This window comes from Danio rerio, chromosome 2 (genome assembly GCF_049306965.1).
Source record: "Danio rerio strain Tuebingen ecotype United States chromosome 2, GRCz12tu, whole genome shotgun sequence".
Taxonomy (NCBI): domain Eukaryota; kingdom Metazoa; phylum Chordata; class Actinopteri; order Cypriniformes; family Danionidae; genus Danio; species Danio rerio.
Genome location: NC_133177.1, coordinates 23,735,798 through 23,747,730, shown reverse-complemented (window position 1 = coordinate 23,747,730; position 11,933 = coordinate 23,735,798). Strand labels below are relative to the sequence as shown.

The 11,933-nt window shown below is 36.2% G+C and overlaps 1 long non-coding RNA gene across 7 annotated transcripts; it reads left to right on the top strand.

Moving 5' to 3' along the window:
* Nucleotides 1-2,141: 2,141 nt before the first annotated feature.
* On the top strand, nt 2,142-8,654 carry LOC108179710 (uncharacterized). Of its 7 annotated transcripts, none has more exons than XR_011010547.2 (6): nt 2,142-2,205; nt 3,058-3,154; nt 3,738-3,807; nt 4,308-4,990; nt 5,507-5,599; nt 6,663-8,654. It is a non-coding gene; the product is annotated as an uncharacterized lncRNA (long non-coding RNA). The 7 variants fall into 7 exon arrangements; XR_012391415.1 differs by having other exon boundaries at nt 3,738-3,914; nt 5,510-5,599; XR_012391409.1 differs by having other exon boundaries at nt 2,142-2,251; nt 3,738-3,914.
* Nucleotides 8,655-11,933: the final 3,279 nt, after the last annotated feature.

Sequence of the window (11,933 nt, the reverse complement as noted above, 5' to 3'; positions counted from 1 at the left end):
CCAGATATGGCCCGTGTGTGACACACCGGGTGTAGTGTGAGTTGTGGCCTGCTGTATGTGGGCCAGATGTGGCCCGTGTGTGACACATCGGGTGTAGTGCGTGTTGTGTATTTTTAGTTCCGGTTTAACTTTAAATTAACGGGAGCCTTTGAAGTGGTTACAAATTATTAGAAATTGAAAATCAAAGTTAATTTGTCTTTCTAAGTCTGTACACTTTCATTTTATGAAGTAGAAAATAGAAAATAAATATTGTAAATTAATGTACTGTGATGCAAGGATTTACATTTTTCCGATTGGCTACTTCTGCCTGTGGACTGCATACCTAATGAGTGGGAGGGGCTTGCTGCTCAAACAAAACACAGACTCTGATGTGAAGCATCAGCAGTTCTGTGTTTCCTGTGTTTTATTAACATTATTGTCCCTCATTAGGCAGTGAGAGCGCTACACCTTCTCTGAAAATAATAACATTGCATGTTCTAAATAAGACTTTCTGAGATTGAAAATGATTCTTTAGGTTATTAAGAATAGGAATAAGCTATTGCTTATCAGGGAAAGTATATGTTTGTAACCTTATCACATATTAATTCAGTTTATTTCCTCAATAATGGATTTATTTTTACTTTAAGGCTGCTATGAATATAAATTTATATTATCTGTTATATGTAAATGTTCCAGCATGAGTAAAATTCTTTTTTTTTTCATATTACCTGGTATGTCTATAAATGTCTATAAATGCAACGAGTTTCATCATTTATTATGCTTTGATCTATTAATGTTTTGTTCAGTTTCTCCATTTGAATGAATTAAGACAGTGTCCTACCGCCACCTACTGGGTGGATTTAATTTGCTATTAGTACTACTTTTTAATGAACAATTTTACAAATGAATTCATAATCTAATAATGCTGAATTAAAGTGCTGTTTTCTTGGTGTTACTTTTTGCAATTCTACATTTTTATAATGATTTTGTTTGATTAAATGCCACATACAACATTGTTCTTTTTTTATTTAATTTGAATATTAAATAGACATAAATGTTTTGTTTATGAATAAAATAACTATATAGAAAAAAATGTCAGAGAACTGAGCAGTAGAATGTGAATAACATGAATGTGTTCATGAATAAGCTGATCTTTGTAAACAAAACAAGTTTTATTTACTTATTCTACAGAACACAAAAAATAATAAAAATAAATCTGACCAATTTTAATGCGCACACCTAACCCCGCTCCTAACCCGACCCCTCACTTTGATGTCACTAGCTCTATTTGAGTGCATTGTTTCTGACATTGCATGTCAAACTGTGTGTCTCAGCTTGCATATGCAAGTCTGCAATCAGATACTAATGCTTCTGCAACACAGCCCTGAGGGTACAATCCACAGTGCAGGGAAACACCACGCATTATCTTAACCACAAACTACAGCAAATTTAGTTTATCCAAAATTCACTTATACTGCAAATTTTTGCACTATGGAAGAAACTGGAAACCAACAGAAACAACATGCAAACTCAACATAGAAAGGCCCAAAAGTCTATCCTGGTTCTGTGTGTGTGCACCTGTAACAGCGTCAACAAATTTTATAGACAATATGCTATCAATAAGCATGTTAATTAGCAATTAGTTGATTGTAAATATATCTTAAAGTGTTATAGTTTTTATATAACAAGCTACTGAATATTAAAAATAACAGTAAATATTTTAGAATTACAGCATGTTACATAACAGAGCAAGGACATGTTCACAGTATGTCTGATAATATTTTTTCTTCTGGAGAAAGTCTTCGACTAGAATAAAAGCAGTTTTTAATTTTTTTTAAAGTGTTTTAAGGTCAAAATTATTAACCCCTTTAAGCTATATATTTTTTCGACAGTTTCAAAACAAATCATTGTTATAAAATAACTTGCCTAATTACCCTTACCCTAATATATATATATATATATATATATATATATATATATATATATATATATATATATATATATATATATATATATATATATATATATATATATATTTATATATATATTTATATATATATTTATTTATTTAAAAACATTATCATAAACTGCCCCCTGGTGGCGAATATGTGTTTTGCTTCATCCTTGCATTACGGTGGAGTGGGCGGAGCCTCGTGAATGACGGTTAATTTTTTCAAACGAGGAAGTGAAGTCAAGTCCGCCATTTCATCTTCTTCTTTTTATCGGGTAAGTTATTATTTTAAAATCATATTTGTGAGATATTTGTCGTCAGGTAATGTTTTTATTAGTTAAAAAAGCCCCTGTTTTGAATAGTGATAAAACTGTAACTTATATGTGGATAATATGGCTAAAAACTGATGGCTAAGAATGATGGCAGCCGTCAGTTCAGTAACGTTAATCTGTTAAGTTGATTGTGCTCGGGGTTTTAACAAATTCATTTAAGTTACAATTGTCCTTTTACGCTCGTCATTCCCAATTAAATGATCAATAAGACGTGTTATATGAAGAACAGCGTCGAAACGGGAGCTTGAATGAATGAATCAAATGCTGTCCGTTTTATACAGTTGTTATTGGTGCCGAGTTCTGCTTTTGTACTGGTTTTAGCTCAAACACTGAACGAACAGTCTCTTTTTGGTAACGTTAATCCTAATGATCTTGATTTGCTTGTTAATGTGTGTTTTATCAAGTTTCAGCAAACGTTTACAGAGTAACGTTATGTGGTTCATGCTGGCCACTGTTGAGACTGGTCTGCATTAAAAAAAATTTAAAGCAAAAACGTTTGAAAAAAAAAAAATCCACAGTTGAAACATAATGTGTTAAATGACTTATGAAGGAAATTAATTAGCTAAAAAAGAAGGCTAAGTGTGTTATGAAATATTAAACCTTGTTAAAAAATAAAATCAATTGTGTTAAATAAGCTTAAAATCCATATCTTATGTTTTATATTACTTTAAAACGGCCTGGAAACTGAATTGCACCATTAATCTTGTACATATGCATCAAGTCCAAACAAATGGTTTTGTGGCAAGTAAAAATAATATTTTTATAAATTGATTGTATTGTATTAATTTGTTACAGAAAAGAAAGGAATCATGCAAGGATGCAAGCTGAAGGAAAGGACAACTCTCACATCAGTGCATTACTAATTGTTTGACTTCATCATCAAGCACACCAGGTACAATATTGTACATATTTTGTAACTTGTATATGTCAGACTGGTTGTTGGGAACTAAAATAATATATTTTATGTTTTATTTATTATTAAAATATTACAAGATTTATTGCTGCTATTTTATCACTGTGTGAGGTCATAGCTTATTTAAAATATATATTATTAAAAAAATCTAATTTGAAAGAAAGTCTAAATGTTTCCACAAGGTAATTTATTAAACTGTTTTCTGAAAATGTAAAATTTGAAAGTATTGGTGAGCTGGAAAAACAGTCTGTTGACGTAACTTTTATTTTTATCTTATCTTTTTATTTTATGTTAAAAGTAGATTAATTTACCTTGGATCGCATGTTTCAGTTATAATTTCAGAGTGAAAAATATAAAAGAAAACCATTGAAAACAATGGCATAATGATTTTGCTTGTTCACAAGAGGTACTTGATTTATTTTTCCTGTAGTGATACATAAGTTTTTAAGACTAATGCTTGACACTTAAATTTTAAAGGGATAGTTCACCCAAAAATAATGACATCTTTTATCCTCCACTTGTTTCAAAATATTTTTTTTTGTTCTGTTAAACATAAACTCAGGTGGTGCGGTGCACAGTGGATAGCTCTGTTGCCTCCCAGCAAAAATGTTTCTGGTTCGAGCCTCGGCTGGGTCAGTTGGCATTTCTGTGTGAAGTTTGTATGTTCTCCCCGTGTTGGCGTGGGTTTCCTCCAGGTGCTCCTGTTTCCCCCACAAGACATGCGGTACAGGTGAATTGGGTAAGCTAAATTGTCCTTAGTGAATGTGTGTAAATGAGAGTGTATGGGTTTTTCCCAGTGATGTGTTGCAGCTGGAAGAGTATCTGCTGCGTAAAACATGCTGGATAAGTTGACTGTTCATTCCACTTTGGTGACCCCAGATTAATAAAGGGATGAAGCTGAAAAAAAATGAATGAACACAAACCCAGCTTTTCCTACTATGTTAATCAATAGTTACAGGTTTCTAACATTCTTCAAAATATCTGCTTTAGTGTTTAACAGATTCAAACTGCTTTGAAACAAGTAGAGGATGAATAAATGGTGGCAGAATAGTAAACTATATCTTTAAATGTTTTATTCTGTATGTTATGTGTATTCATATTTGTCTTGTCTTTTGTCATATTGCCCTTTTAGCTCAGATTGTGATGGACCTGGAATGCGACACCAGTTACTCTTAAAGCCTGATTTATACTTCTGCGTCAGGGGACCGGCATAACCCACGGCGCATGCAACGCGCGTGGCTGTGCATTTATACTTCTGCGCGCTGTCTCTGTCGGTCTGCATTAACACTTCCGAAACGCTAGTTGGCAGTGAGGTTTAAATGTTCCTCTGTGTCGAGTTTCTTCGCTGCTTTTTTGCTTTTCCTGAACACTTCCGGGATGTACAAGTGGCTCAAACTCGCTCATTTTGAGGCAGGAACCGGTGGACGTACAACAACTTTAACTATGAGGTAAACACAAAACAAAACTTTCTATCCGGAGCTCCTTCACGGTACTCCACACTTGTAAACAATCGCTCGCTCACATTCGCGCTGCTCTCGGTCCCGCCCAGACTCGTCAGCGCTACCAAGCCGACCAATCACAGAGCTTACGCTAGGCGTCGTTGCGACTTGTAGTTGCATTTTTTGAGAAGTGCACGTCAGTGACGGCTACGGCGAAGGGCTATGCGTCAGCGCCATAGCATACGCCGGCGTTTGACGCAGAAGTATAAATCAGCCTTAAGTCAAGAACCAAATGAAGCACCAGAGTACAGATTATGGAGGTATCTGAAGTTGAACTAACTGGAAGCAGGGAACCATACTAATAAAGTTCCTTAAGGTAAAAGCACCTGCTTTATTTTGATAGGAAGTATTTTTTTATAGAGTTCTATTGTTTTATTCTTATTCTAATTTTATTTTATTCATATACTGAATTGAAGTCATTCAAATTTCACAACAAATGATTTGCAGATTGAATATAAAATATAATGACATTTTAATGCATTATTTCTTTTGGTTATTCTTTACATCTATATATGGGCAAGTATTTAATCAATGAAAATAATTTTAAACAACTTAACTAAACAAATTACTCTGTTGGACCCTAATATTTAAAATAGCAAAATCCTCAAACTAACACACACTCTTGTGAATGCATTCTCACATTCATACACTCAAAAACACACATTCATACAACAGTCTGTCTCAGTCTGACTCACACACAACATCCTCTCCCACATATTTTTCTAGCAAACCTCCACCACAAGCTTGTCCTTTTATGTTGCTTTTATTTCAAATATTTTAGAGCATGATATAGTCCAGGTTTTTATCACTAAGTATTTTTTTTTCCATTCAGCAGGTTCCTTGTAAAGATTAACCCAGGGAAGGATCGAAAGTGGAGAAGACCAGATCAAGAAAGACTACATCAAGATCTGCGGTCAGTTCAAAGGTACTTTCACTAATTACCAAGATTTCAGACTATGAGTTGATGGAGAAAACTTTGAGTGTCAGATCTTCCTACATCGCCTAGCAAAAATTCTTCCCAGTGTCTTGTAGTAGAAGTGATGTAGTCAATCGAGTTTACATTATTTCGTAAATTGCTTTCTGATTTAATAAAAAATATATTAACCAAACTTGATTAATGTAAAAATTTTGATGAAAAGGGCATGTTTTACTAGAGCTTTTAGCACAAAGGCACCCCCATCTTGGAATATTGCTCTGTCTGACGTCACGGGGTTGGTATGCTAGAAACGTTTTTGAATGAGGTATTTGTATGATTTATACATAGTCTGTCTTAAAGCGTCACTAAATTGTATAGGCATTACAGGTCAAAGCAATCTGTTGTTACATTTATCAAAATAAACAATAAGGCTCTTAAAACACTGCTTTGAAAAATGTAGAAAATGTAAAACAAATATTTCAAATATTTTATAATATTAATAATATTATGAGGAAGTATAAAACCTTCCTAAGCTTGAAAATATACCAAACTTCCTTAAAGGAAATAAACTTCCTTTGTTAGTGCAAATTCCTTTTTATGTAGTCTTGTAATTAAACAATTAAACCATTCAAACAAGTTTTGAATTTTCCAAATGTAACTAGCTAAAATAGTACCATGTACTTTTACTCTGTATTAGTATTATTTACTAAAATTTGTTTTATTTTAGCAATATAATAGTATTTCTAGTCCTTTAATTTAATGTAATTTAATTTTCAGTTCTCTTTCCATCTACAAAAACATTAAAAAATAATTTCACAAGCACATTTAAAATAGGTTTAATACTATGAAATATTATATTAATATTATTTTTTATAAATTGATAGGTAGTTCCTATGGAATGTTTTTATGTATCGCTGAGAATACATTTCAGGTGTTCAATACGTTGCTTGTCAGTCTTAAAAATAAAAATAGGTGCTGAAAAAAGTGCTTAAAAGTCCTTAATTTTAATCGAGTTGTGCCATATGTACTCTGCAAACAGCACCTTTTAATTGTTGTCTTCTCTGATTTTCAGGATGTTTTGCATTGGACTGTTTTTTTTGGCTTTGACCCTTGCTTGCCCCTGACCTCACTCTTGGACTGCCCTGTTGGATTTTCAGTTTATTTAATTAAAAAAAAAAATTTTTGGTTATGGGTAGATGCTAATAAATATTTAATTGTAATTATTTAATGTAAATCAAAGGCGGCAACACCAAGGCTCCAAAAATACAAATTTATTAAATTAAAAAGGCTGACACAGAGCGTAAAATGTTTCGAGCCGCCGGCTCTTCATCAGACAAATAATTTTTCGTTGTAATTTTTTAAATAATATGTTTTTGTTAAATATGCGATTTCTGTGTTTGTTCTGTCTACTCGAACTTGTTTATCTGGTTTCTGTAATTATCATTTGTTTATTTGACCCTTGCCTCGCCTCTGATCTTGTTTTTGGATTGCCCTTCATATATCTTTTTAATTATTGGTTCTAGTTATATGGTTATAAAATATTTGTTAATTTAATTAATATGCATTATATTAAAAAATACATATAAATATATTTTCTGTGTTTTTTTCTGTATCTATTTATCTACTTTGTATATACATTTGTGTTTGTATGTTCTTCTTATTCTGTATATCCACTTACCTAATTTTACCTTTTATATATATATTTATTTGCATTTAATTTGTGATTATTCTGGATGCATTTATTTATCTAATTCATATATTTATATGTATTGCATTGATCAATCTGTTGTTGTTTTTTTTTTGTATGCATCTATTTATATAATTTATATAAATTATATATTTGTATTTATCAATTTATATGCTTCCTTTGAAGCAATTTTTTAAATAAAGCAATTTAAACTAAGCATTCCTTTTAATGTGATTTATATAGCTACCAAATGTAGATGTCAGCCACATCTAACCCAAAAGTCAGCCGCAACTGAACAAGATCTGGGCCAGATCTGTGAAATTGCATGGGCCGCATCTGGGCCAGATCTGAGAAACTGCATGGGCCGCAGCTGGGCCAGATTTCAGAATTTGCATGGGCCGCAGCTGGGCCAGATCTAAGAAAATGTATGGGCCACATCTGGCCCAGATATGGACCAAGCTTTTTCTGAGATATGGCCCAGATCTGGTTCAGTTGTGGCTGACTTTTGGATCCTTATGACAGCCACAATCAGGTTGAGTCATCGCCGTCATTCCGCGCTGTATGTGGGCCAGAAGAAAGTGGGGGATGTGGGCCATATCTGGGCCAGATGTAATTTGCTATCAGTGACCAGCATGGGATTGCTGGTCACTATCAGCGCCAGCATCCCAGCTGCATCTCATGCTGGTGACCAGCATCCCAGCACCAGCATTCCATGCTGGTCACCAGCATAGCACCTAAATCCCAGCAAGACCAGCATATGTTGTGTTTTGGTGCTGGTGACCAGCATGGGATGCTGGTGACCAGCATGGCCAGCATCCCAGCACCAGCATTTCATGCTGGTCACCAGCATAGCACCCAAATCCCAGCAAGACCAGCATATGTTGTGTTTTGGTGCTGGTGACCAGCATGGCCAGCATCCCAGCACCAGCATTTCATGCTGGTCACCAGCATAGCACCCAAATCCCAGCAAGACCAGCATATGTTGTGTTTTGGTGCTGGTGACCAGCATGGGATGCTGGTGACCAGCATGGCCAGCATCCCAGCACCAGCATTTCATGCTGGTCACCAGCATAGCACCCAAATCCCAGCAAGACCAGCATATGTTGTGTTTTGGTGCTGGTGACCAGCATGGGATGCTGGTGACCAGCATGGGATTGCTGGTCACTAGCATACCAGCGCCAGCATCCCAGCAGCATCTCATACTGGTGACCAGCATCCCAGCACCAGCATTTCATGCTGGTCACCAGCATAGCACCCAAATCCCAGCAAGACCAGCATATGTTGTGTTTTGGTGCTGGTGACCAGCATGGGATGCTGGTGCTTGTATGCTGGCCACCAGCATAGCAGCAGCATCCTATGCTGGTCACCAGCATCACAGCACCAGCATCCCATGCTGGTCACCAGCATAATAACAGCATCACAGCACCAGCATCCCATGGTCACCACAGCATAACACCAGCATCCCATGCTGGTCACCAGCATAGCACCAGCATCCCATGCTGGTCATCACAGCATAACACCAGCATCACAGCACCAGCATCCCATGCTGGTTATCAGCATACCAGCACCAGCATCCCATGCTGGTCACCAGCATACCAGCACCAAAACACAACATATGCTGGTCTTGCTGGTGACCAGCAATGCTGGTCTATGCTGGTTTTTTCAGCAGGGCAGATCAATATTATCCTGTCTATTCTACCTAGTTACCTATCTGTTCGTATAAATTAACTTTTTTTTACTTTTAATCTGCACCACGGCCCGCAGCAACTTCCTCCTATGCTGTTTCCTTAACCTGCAAGTCTTTATGTTACAAATTATAAAGAATATCTGCTTCTCAAGCTCTATGAGGAGTGTCATTCATGTATTTTAAGATGGACTCGGTCAGAAGAGAATCGCATGAGATATCATGACATTGTGTTTTTGATCGTCAGCATGATGTAGACTTATAGTGACAATAATATTTATACAATATGGTTATTAGAATGATATTAAAACATGACCAAACTAGTGTGCAACTTAAGCAACTTTTTTTTTTTTACATTTGGTTTTGTAGTTAGGGCCCAAACAAATATTGGTAACACTTTACAATAAGGTTTATTAGTTAATGCATTTACTAACATGAACTAATAATGAACTACTGTATTTTCATTAACTAATGTTAACTAGCATGAACAAATATGTGACGGGTGTTAATAAGAGTATTAATTTAATGCATTTCACTAATAGTCCCTCCTTTTTAATTTTCGTGCATTTGTTTTGCATCAATTTGTTTAGACATATGTTAGAATTTAGTTTTTACTCTATTTGTGTTGTTTAATGAAAATAGTTTTATATTTGTTTTGCGCGCAACGTTACTTCCGGTTGCCGCGCAACGTCACTTCCGGTTGCCGCGCTGGGTTCTCAGACCGCATTGAGCGCGCCGAGGAGAGGTGAGCTTTTAATGGTGCTCCAAGGAAAATCGTTCTAAAAGTTGTCAGAACTTTAAATAAGCTTTAAATATGCGATTGTATTGTTTGTAAGAGTGTTCTATATTAACTAGGAAGTACTTTTCTTCATGTGGATGGATAAAATTAATCACTTTACTGAGCACAGTTGATTGAGTATGTGTGTATAAGTATGTATACTGGACACAGTGATTTCGAATGACCTTCTAACACTTTGTAACTGCTATTTATTTGTTAGGTGGGGAAATTTACAAACGAAATCATATCAACTTACTGTGCTGTTTTCTGATTCATCCAGGTATTGTTTTATGTACATTTATGCTTCTTTGTGTTTACATTTGTTTCGCAATTACATTAATTTCTAATATAAAGTTAGATAGGGGAAGATTAATTAATATCACAATGTATGGAACTGTAATCATTTGTTATTTTTATTTATTTACTTTTTGTACTTTTGTGATCTGTTTACCCAGTTTTAATTGGGTATGATGTTATTGTTATGTTTGCTCAGACCGCATTGAGCGCGCCGAGGAGAGGTGGGGAAATTTACAAACGAAATCATATCAACTTACTGTGCTGTTTTCTGATTCATCCAGTTTGCTCTGATCTGACGCTTGAGTGACAATAAACCCACCATCAGCAGTACCAGTGGCCTGTCTCATTATTGTACACAACGCAGAGAGTGCGAACACCGGTTACAGTGGTGCCGTGACCCGGATGAAGATCAGCTCTTCTGGAATCTTCATCCAAAGATCAATGTCGTTTGGTCGCCGGTGGATGCTGCACTTCGATCAAGGTTTTGATGAACTGTGATAGAGAGCATTGCACTTTCATCAAACTGGACACTTCACTATATCCTTTCTTTATTTCTATTTGAATTTAATATACCTGTTTTCCTGTTTAACATATATATTTTTTGGTAGTTGTTCTCCGATGCTGGTTTATCTATTCTAAAATTTTATTCAATGTTTGATCATTTACATGCCAATAAGTAGTAATGGCATATGGTTTCAAAGCAGACAGTTTTAAGGGTGAGGAGAACATGTCAGATTTAACTTTCGGAAGGGGAAGACTTTTTGCTAATTCATCTACGCCTGTTGCAGGGAGGGGTAGTGTGGGACGAACTTCTGAATTTTGTTCTACCCGGGTAACTGAACAAACACCTAGTCAGTTAAGGAGTAACCCATTTTTGGCTAGCCCAGATTTAAATGATACTGCATGGCAAAATCTCATAACACACATTGCTCAAGAAGTAGGACAGACTTTGATTTCTGTTCAAGGTGGGGGAAGGTATGGGGAAGGAGAAACTAATAATGCACAGACACAGAGTCCAGTTGCTGGTCAGTCATTCACAGAAACACCCTCACTTAATTTGACAGGAGTCAAATTAGTCATGCAATCTGAAGTAAGAGAGCCTCCTGTGTTCCGAGGTGATGGAACAGATAAGTTCACTGTGCATGAGTGGGAGGATTTACTGGACACATACCTTCGTAAAAGAGGCATACCAGCTTCCGAGCATTATCATGAAATCCTTTCCAGGCTGCTGGGTAAGGCCAAAGACATTGTAAAAATAACCCTACGCAGCAACACATCTCTAAAACCTTCTGAGAACCCCAGAGTGATATTCGATATCCTAAAGCAACATTTCAGTGAAGTCAGATTCTCCTCTATGCCTTTAGCAGATTTCTACAGCACAGTTTCCGTTATTGGAGAGAACCCAGTTGAGTATTGGGTCCGGTTGAATAAGGCTGTGGATGCTGCTGAAGAGGCTTTGAAAAGACTTGGGCGACAGATGGATAATCCTTGTCAGGAGGCAGCCATGATGTTTGTCAAATACTGTCCGGACCCCAGCTTGTCAGCCGTTTTCCGTTTGAAAGCAGCAGACAAGTGGACAGCGAGTGAGGTACAAGAGCATCTAGACAGATATCAGGTTGAGCAAAAAGAACAGTTGGCAATTAAATCTAAGCGCAATGTTACAATGAGGAATGTTGCAGTTCACCGACAGTCACTCGTGGAGAATGAGATGATGGCTAGTGGCTCCCCAGTCGTGGCATCTGAACATTCTAACTTGAGTATTTCATCTTCTACACAGAATGATGATAACTGTATGAAAACACTCATCACCTTACTTGACCGTGCGCTCTCCCAGAATTCTCAAGCTGAAATGAGTAGTCCTCGACAGAGCCAACCGCCTACGAGAGCTTGTAAGGTG